This window comes from Gobio gobio, assembly GCF_949357685.1.
Source record: "Gobio gobio genome assembly, chromosome: 7".
NCBI classification, from domain to species: domain Eukaryota; kingdom Metazoa; phylum Chordata; class Actinopteri; order Cypriniformes; family Gobionidae; genus Gobio; species Gobio gobio.
Window position 1 is genome coordinate 37,997,853 of NC_137103.1, and position 9,170 is coordinate 38,007,022.

The 9,170-nt window shown below is 39.2% G+C and overlaps 1 protein-coding gene across 1 annotated transcript in view; it reads right to left on the reverse strand.

Moving 5' to 3' along the window:
* The window catches only part of piga (phosphatidylinositol glycan anchor biosynthesis, class A), an 882,343-nt gene extending 875,938 nt beyond the window's left edge, over positions 1 to 6,405 (reverse strand). Inside the window, exons 1-2 of the mRNA XM_079821190.1 lie at positions 6,164 to 6,405; positions 5,288 to 5,382 (exon numbers count right to left, since the gene is read on the reverse strand). The gene's annotated coding sequence lies outside the window, so the exon portion shown is untranslated. The remainder of the gene's footprint in view (positions 1 to 5,287; positions 5,383 to 6,163) is intronic.
* Positions 6,406 to 9,170: the final 2,765 nt, after the last annotated feature.

Here is a 9,170-nt window from a genome sequence, read left to right on the forward strand (position 1 = left end):
AATGTCAAAACAAATTTATTTCAAGCCATCTATGCCTTAAGTTTTCTGTACAACCAAAGTTTTGTAAAATAGTTATTGTTATATACTACTGTTCTATAAAAAAGTAAGACTCTTTTTTTTTAACTTATATTTAAATTTTTAACCACAGCATAGCATACAATACAGTGTGGCATTGGCATTATTCCAACAAAATTGTTCAAATGTTCAATCTTAATTATGTCGTACACATTATACAGAGAATGAAATACACCTAGTACAGGGGGAGGAAAGGGAGAAAAATAATAATAAATAAAATAAACAAAAATAAAAGAATGCATTGATCAAAAGAGACAGCAAAGAATATTTAACTGTTACAAAAAATTGTAACAGGTGAAGTGAACAACATTGATTATCCCTTCATCACGGCACCTGTTAGTGGGTGGGATATATTAGGCAGCAAGTAAACATTTTGTCCTCAAAGGCTCATGGATGCACGTGGGGAGCGAAGGCTGGCCCGTGTGGTCCAATCAAACAGACGAGCTACTGTAGCTCAAATTGCTCAACAAGTTAATGCTGGTTCTGATAGAAAGGTGTCAGAATACACAGTGCATCACAGCTGCACATCCGCAGACCATTCAGGGTGCCCATGCTGACCCCTGTCCACCGCCGAAAGTGCCAACAGTGGGCACGTGAGCATCAGAACTGGACCACGGAGCAATGGAAGAAGGTGGCTTGGTCTGTAGAATCACATTTTCTTTTACATCACGTGGATGGCCGGGTGCGTGTGTTACTTACCTGGGGAACATTTGGCACCCGGATGCACTATGGGAAGAAGGCAAGTTGTGATGCTTTGGGCAATGTTCTGCTGGGATACCTTGGGTCCTGCCATCCATATGGATGTTTTCAGCAGGATAATGTGCCCTGCCACAAAGCAAAAATGGTTCAAGAATGGTTTGAGGAGGACAACAACGAGTTGTTGACTTGGCCTCCAAATTTCCCAGATATCAATACAACCGAGCATCTGTGGGATGTGCTAAACAAACAAGTCCGATCTATGGAGGCCCCACCTCGCAACTTACAGGATTTAAAGGATCTGCTGCTAACATCTAGGTGCCAGATACCACAGGTCTAGTGGAGTCCATGCCTCGATGGGTCAGGGCTGTTATGGGAGACCAACACAATATTAGGATATATTGTGTCATAATGTTATGCCTGATCGGTGTATATATATGATGCATCAATTATGATGGAAACTGCATCCAATCTTACAGTAAAGTCAAGTAAGTTCAGTGATGGTTCATTTTTGTTGTAAAAAGTTATTAATTTTGTTCATTTATCTATACAGCACAGAAGAAACAGCACAAAAGATCTTATATTTGGAAATAATCAAACATATCAGAGCATATAGTAGAATATACGTAAATGATAAAAGAAATCAATAACATTTAAAATAATCATCTAAAATAAGGCATAAAAAGGATCTAACATTTATAAAGAAAAGATTAATATGATTCATAAAAATGAAAACGTAATCAAATAAATTAATAAAAGACATCAATAAAAATTAAACACACACACTCACACACGCACTGTTATAACTGACTACTGCTCAACATGTCCACCCATTTAGAAGTGCCATTTCTATTCAACAGGTAAATAAATATTCTCTTTAAACACAGCACTTCATTCCATTAATAATGTTTTTTTTCTTTGTGCAATGTAAATGTGTTGCTAGAGCCTCTTAGAAAGAGAACCTCTGCCTCCTGTGGAGTGTGTGTGTGTGTGTGTGTGTATGTATGTATGTGTTTTCCTTTTTCTTTCTGCCTGTATGTGTGTGTGTGTGTGTGTGTGTGTGTACTGTGGTCAGGACTGTGGTTTGAAGTGGAGTTTGCAGGTTTGACAGATGAGATGACTACAGAAGGAAGGCACTGCGGTGTGAGGTGGTAAGGCCGAGGGTTGAGAGCAGATGACCTACACTTCTCTGAGGGAGAGGAAGCACAGTTCAAAGGTGCAAAGGTCATTGTCTTCCACCTCTCTCATTCCATTCCCTCCCTCAAAACCTCTCTTGCCATCTTCTACTTCTCTTTCTACTCCTTTCACAGAAAGTGACACCTGCTGAGCATCTTGGGCCCCGTTGCACAAATTTATGTTGATGTCAGCAATGAAAACAGCACCACATCTCCAAATATTTGTAGAACAGCAGTCCGTCCATTTTCTCTCTTTCTTCTACACCTCTCTCTTTCCCACTTTCTCATTCTCTACCATCTCTTCCTCCTTTATTTAGTTTTTTATTGATTTATTTTTCCAAAGCCCCAGCCTGGGACAATGCGGCTTTCACACATGATGTGAAATGTTGTTTCTGTAGAGATTATTAACACACGTTTGTAAGGTCTTTTCTCCGGGTGGGATCAGAGCTGAAGGGCGGGATAAACTTGCATTTTTCTATTTTACATCTCTTCTGTTGAACACAAAAGAAGATATTTTGAAGAATGTTGATAACCAGACTGTTGACTTCTATAGTATTTTTTCTCTATTACCAACGTTCTTTAAAATATCTTCTTTTGTGAGTAAGTGATGACAAAATGTAAATTTTTTTGGGTGAACTATCCCTTTAAAATAAAACATTTAAATGTAATATTATTCACAATCAGTACTGACCAACGCAAATGACTACTACATAGGCGGCTGTCTATAGCGAGCTACCTTTTGGAGGGAGGCGATGAATAATTTCAACTAAGGTACATGTTTCCGCACGACTTGTGATATACAATCCTAGAAATTTTTCTCTGACTATATTGCACCAATTACGCCTTGTGTCCCATATTTTCTGCTGGTTATTTAGAAATACACTGTTCCTAGACCAATTCGCAGATGAATCATTCTTTGTGTTCTTTTCAAGGAATCGGTTAACAGTGTTAGTGTAATCGTTTTACCTTTCAGTTTGAATCATTTGGTTTAGCTCACTCACACTCTGAATGTCGTGTATCTGAATGGTGCGTTCACGCCATGTCGCTAGAGATTCCAACTTGTAAAAAGCATTCACGTCCTCGTAGAACTCGTAAACTGGGATTTTTCTGAGCGCTCCTACTTGTAACACATGACCGCTGTGCCAACTGACCAGGCGATGATGGTGTTGCCATAGAAATGCATATTCCCAGTCCAAGGACATGAACAGCTCCGAATAGAAAGTCATGTTTTGTCATCTCGAAATTACGGTAATTTTGACATGGTGAGAATGCAGCAGGCCTTATGTAGCCCCGTCCCATTTCAGCACTGTGCTCGTTGTGTTCTGTCTTCCGGTTTATATTTCCACTGCATGAAGGTAAGATCTTTCGGATTTATGAATAGACTGCTCGTTTTAAAATCTTACCGGTCAACTGACATTTGTTATGACATCCGCTTTAAACATTACAATGCTCATGATAACTTTCGTTAACTCTAAAATAAGTAAATTCACTTCACCAGCTAATTACTCTCAGGCAGCGATACCATACAGAGATACCGCAAAAATGAAAGTTCAACTGCGTTTAACTTCACTTTGGCCGCATTTACACTGCAGGTCACCAATTCCGATTTGGTGACTATATCCGGGGGGTTTTTTGACGACCCGCTTACATCATCTTTTAAAAGCGAGCTGTATCCGATATTTACATTTACACTATAGGCCTACACTGACGAAGCAGCCCAAGACGTTCTGACCCGGAAAAGGAAGTAAAACAGCAGGATATGCAATGGATGCAGACAAAATGACCTTCTTTAAAGGTCAGCAAAACATTGCCCTCGTAAGGCGGAGAACAAAGAGGAGAGCCATTAGTGCATCTGATCGCAGTTCATGTCCACCTGAGTTGACGTCATTCGCCTCCGAAAATATCCGATTTGACCGCTTACATGCACGTATCCGAATCATATTGGATTTATTGCCACATATGAGTGAGGCTTGAATCCGATCTGAGGATATCGGAATTCATGCGGAATTGGGTCACTTGAACCACGCAGTGTAAATGGGGCCTTTTAGAAATGGGGCACTTCCCCTTGGGGCAGGGGTAGGGAACGTTGATCCTGGAGAGCCACAGCCCTGCAGAGTTTAGCTCCAACCCTGAAAAAAACCCTCACCTGCCTGTAACTTTAGTAATCCTGAAGACCTTGATTAGCTTCAGGTGTGTTTAATTAGGGTTGGATCTAAACTCTGCAGGGCTGTGGCTCTCCAGGATCAACGTTCCCTACCCCTGCCTTGGGGGAATCACCACAACCATTTTAAAGTGCATTGAACTTAGTCAGGTGGATGAAGTTTATTTGGACATTTACATTTACATTTACATTTATGCATTTGGCAGACGCTTTTATCCAAAGCAACTTACATTGCATTCAAGGTACACATTTTATTCATTTTTGTCATTTTTGGACAGACCCTCGACTCCTCGATTTTGACCGAGTGAGTTTACTCAACATGTACACTTCAGGCTGATCCATAGACCACAATGCACCATGATTGTGATGTTACAGCAGATTGCGCTTAATTTAACCCCCCCCCCCCCACCCCCAACTCTAGTGTGTGATATTGCCATTATTTTGACATTTAATCACATTTAATACTTAAGCTGACTGTTTTTTTAACACTTATAGTTTTTGTATTGTTATCATTTTCTTTTGTGTATTTGTTAATATTTTATATTTAATATAAATACATTATTGTATTCATATAATATAATATATTATCTTATTTTTTATCTTTTTTAACAGCCCAAGTTTAAATGAAGGCCAATAGAATGGTGCTTTAAACCATTTAAAAAAATAAAAAATAAATCAGCTCAATAGAAGAAAGTAATCAAGGGCTTAGATAGAGCTTTCCATTTAAACACATTTAAATGGTTCTGCCAGTAGTGGGCACTTGTGCAACGTAAACAATGACGTACATCCGAGTAAACGAGACGGAGGGAAGTTAGCGAGGGGAAAAACATTTGCGAGGGAAGAGCATAAAACTTTGGATTTAAACGCAGTGATGGTCTGTATATCGTGTGTCTTATATACCGTGTATTTTATATGTGGTGAATCTTATATGTTCCGTTGGAATTTGAATTTGAACTAGCGATGCCGTTTCACTAATGAATGACTCTTCAGTCTTAAATCGTTTCGCAATTCATTCTATAAATCATTTAGGCAGCACACTCTCATGTGCAGCATATTGTCGAGACAGAAATTAGTCACTTTATGACACAATACAAAGAACAAAAATAATGGAATAATGTAAACCAAGCCTGCAAAATTGGCCTATCGTTTGCCATATGGAGATATTTATCAAGTTCAACACATGCAATTGAGAATGAGGAGATGTCGTCACGACACAGCGCCCCGCCCCCCTTCCGCCATTTTGGGGGTCTGCCCGCCAGGTAATGGATTCGGACACTGGAATATCTCGGAGACTGGAGAAGAGATATTCTGATGATTACTATGTACATAGTTTTCCAAACTCAACTGAACATGAAGTTTTAATCCACCCAAGCCGATCTGAGAAAGCAGCGGCTGGTAAAGGTACGCCATTATTTCACCACAGGGTGTCAGTCATGATCTAAACCATAGACCGTAAAAAAATATCAGATCTAAACTAGTGAGCGCGATGCTGAAGTGTGAGACACCTGATCAATACGAACCTTTATTTATTTGTATTAAACATGTTGATCACTATTCTGTCATTTTTCATTGTCAGTCATGTTACTGTATGTTATAAACATGTTTATGCCCAAAACAATTAATTAATTTTCAAGGTAGGCCTAGTTGACTGTCATTTTCCTCTACTGTGTGCATCACTGTTTAAGATTAATTCAATATTTAACATTGTTAACGTTACATTCATTTAAGGCACGTACCGAGCATTAATTCTACTTAAGAAGGCTGGAATAAAAGCACCAGCGCACACAAACGATCATTTCAATTTTTAGTCAAATTAATTAAAAAATATAAACTCAACAGGTATAAAATATGATCAGTAAGAGAAAAACACTGCTATGATGACGAGCACTGGACTGCTGCAGGATAGTGGGGAGATATAACTTATTTATTATTCAGAATGCACAGGAAATATATTTATAGAAACATTTCAGTGTAAGGTGGTAACGTTAAAGAGTTCGGAGTTCTGCCGTGGCAGCTTGTATGGGTCAACGTTTTTGATATCAGCTTCTCTAAATACCTCAGCTTGGCGCTGGTAGTAAGTTTCTCCCTGTAAGAGACCTCTTCTTCTCCATTTCTTCTAAGTTTTCTCGTAATTTCTCCGCTTAAACGCCGCGATGATAATTCCTCGAGCCGTCTTTCCTGCTCTGATCTCTGTATCGCTCTTACAATGTTACCCCTGGCAACCGATAGCGTGGGATCCCAGAATGGTGTAGGGCTCAGACTCCGCCCACGACCATGACGTATCTCCTCATTCTCAATTGCTGCTTATGAGCGACCCTGTACAGCAGGTAAACAGAACAAATACTATCAGTACACGAAAGCATTTAAAGTATAAAAACGACCATGGCATGTGTTTTTGGACATATACATGGTAATTTGTACAATAGCAGCCTATACTTGACAGCACCACTTAACCTTACTGTACGCAGTAGGCCACCATTTTTTTTTCTTCTTCTTTGTACTTATTGTATTTGCATATTGTACTTATTACAATTTGTAATTTGCTTAGTTTATTCTGCCTATTTCTACATCCATAGCATGGACTTTGCATATCATCACGGCATTATTGTTATTGTATATTTGTTTATAGATGTCCCATTTCATTTTAGCATGGCCCATATTGTATAATGTCTTGTATTGTGACTTAGTGATACCTTCTTCTAACCACACATAAATGTTTTGATGTGAGTTTGGTTTGCTGAGCCTTTGGTTTGGATTCAAGAACACGAATTGTGAGATCTGGAATAAAACCCAACCAACTGCTCCTGGGTAGTAACTGCTTTAAAGGGTTAGTTAACCCAAACATTCTGTCAATAATCCAAACCCGTAAGACCTTCGCTCATTCTCGGAACACAAATTAAGATCTTTTTGATGAAATCCAAGAGCTCTCTGGCTTCTCCATAGACAGCTAGCTAGCCTATTTAATTACCACTTTCAAGGTCGAGAAAAGTAGTAAAAACATTGTTAAAATAGTCCATGTAACTCCAGTGGTTCAACCTTAATTTTATGAAACAATGATGAAGACTCAGGAGCTGCACTGTTTTTACAACGTAACCTGCGTAGGAGACTGGCACAGGCTAGAATGACATTTTTGAATAAAATCGTTATTTTTGTTTGTTTTTGCACAAAACCTATTCTCGTCGCTTGAACCACTGGAGTCACATGGACTATTTTAACAATGTTTTTACTACCTTTCTGGGCCTAGAAAGTATTAATTAAATAGATGTCTATAGACAGGTCAGAGAGCTCTCTGGATTTCATCAAAAATATCTTCATTTGTGTTCGAAGATGAACAAAGGTCTTGGGTTTGGAACGACATGAGGGTAAGTAATGACAGAATTTTCATTTTTGGGTGAACTATCCCTTTAAACTACAAAAATTAAGTATTTGTATTATTTTACTGTATATATATATATATATATATATATATATATATATATATATATATATATATATATATATATATATATATATATATATATATATATATATATATATATATATATATTATATAATATAATATAATGTGTGTGTATATGTGTGATATACCACATATCCTTGAGGGCAGTGATAGGCCAAAAGCTGTGACATGTTTGAATACTCTCTAAACATGGTCTTTTGTTGTGTTTTGTGTTTAGATTTTCCCTGTGAAAACATTATCGCCATCTCGCCTGTACCGTTGACTCGTGGGGAGCGACAGTGGTCAAAGATGTGGTTAACGGCTTAGCCTGTCGTCCCAAGCGCTCGGTCACACACTCCTCAAAGTGGCATCGCCTGAAGGGCACTGATAACACGTATCCTGTGCTCCTATTGGCTGATGTCCAGAGAGCCGGCAATCTCACACGGAAGAATCTGTACATTAGAGGAAAGGTAGGCCAGAATGTGAAGGGGTTTTAAGGTATTAGAGGGAAAGCCAGGATGGCATGCATTTTCCCGGCCTGTTGTGGATGACCTTTCCCTCTGCCCAGTGCTTTTGTGAAGGATCAGCATTTTTGGTTCATGTGAATCCGCTCTAGCTTTGAAGGGGAGGGGCACAGCAGGGGGACGCTAAAGAGCCCTGAATTTGTGTGTGTGCGCATATGTGTGTTTCAGTATGTTTCAAGTGTGGTGTGCATGTGGACCATATAAGATCTAATGTAATCCATGATGGTGGTTGGAAGAGGCTATATGTAATCATATTTGTGAGATAGCTTTGGCATGTGAAGGGAAGGCTGGGTTTCTGCACCCCCAGCAGCCTCCCCCGAGTTCACACTTAAGCAGTGTAGGGTTTGGACCAGCGCCATGCCTGCAGGGTTGGTACGGCTGGCCCCTCTCCCCAGCCCTCTCTACCTTTCTTTTTCTCAGTCTCTCTTTCTCCGTCAGAGGAATGTCCAACTCGCTGTAGGAATGAGTACAGAAAGAGATAATACAGAGAGATCTGGTTAATAAAGCTTGACTTCTTCATTCACACATCATGCAATACTACAATGTTGAGAAAGCTACTTCCAAGCTACATTTCTAATTGAAAGTAGTTATGCTACAATCAAGAGACATTTCTGATGAGTTTGGAAGTACACTGATGCTATTTAAGTGACCGTGTTCTTTTAAATCTACAACTACTATGTGATACTGTTTATTTTTACGATCAGAGCAGTATTAATCCGTTTTATATATTTTTGTATTATATTACATAGGGGTGTAACGGTACACGTATTCGTACCGAACTGTTTCGGTACAGGGCTTTCGGTACGGTGCACGTGTGTACCGAACGGTTCTGAATGCAATCTTTAACAGTCAACAGTAGGCTTGTTTTAAGCGCGGAACATTCTTCAATCCGAGTTCCCACACGAACATATTAAAGCAGCACTAGGTAACTTTTCAACCTTCATAATATATTTTCAAGACTCTTGTGATGATACATCGACTTACAATAGGTTGAATGACACGTCTGCCATAGCCTGACGGGGTCTGTATCGTTTTTAATCGTACTTTTAAACTTCGGGTTTCGGGTAGTAACCCGAGAACAAAAAGAACTACAAAATTCG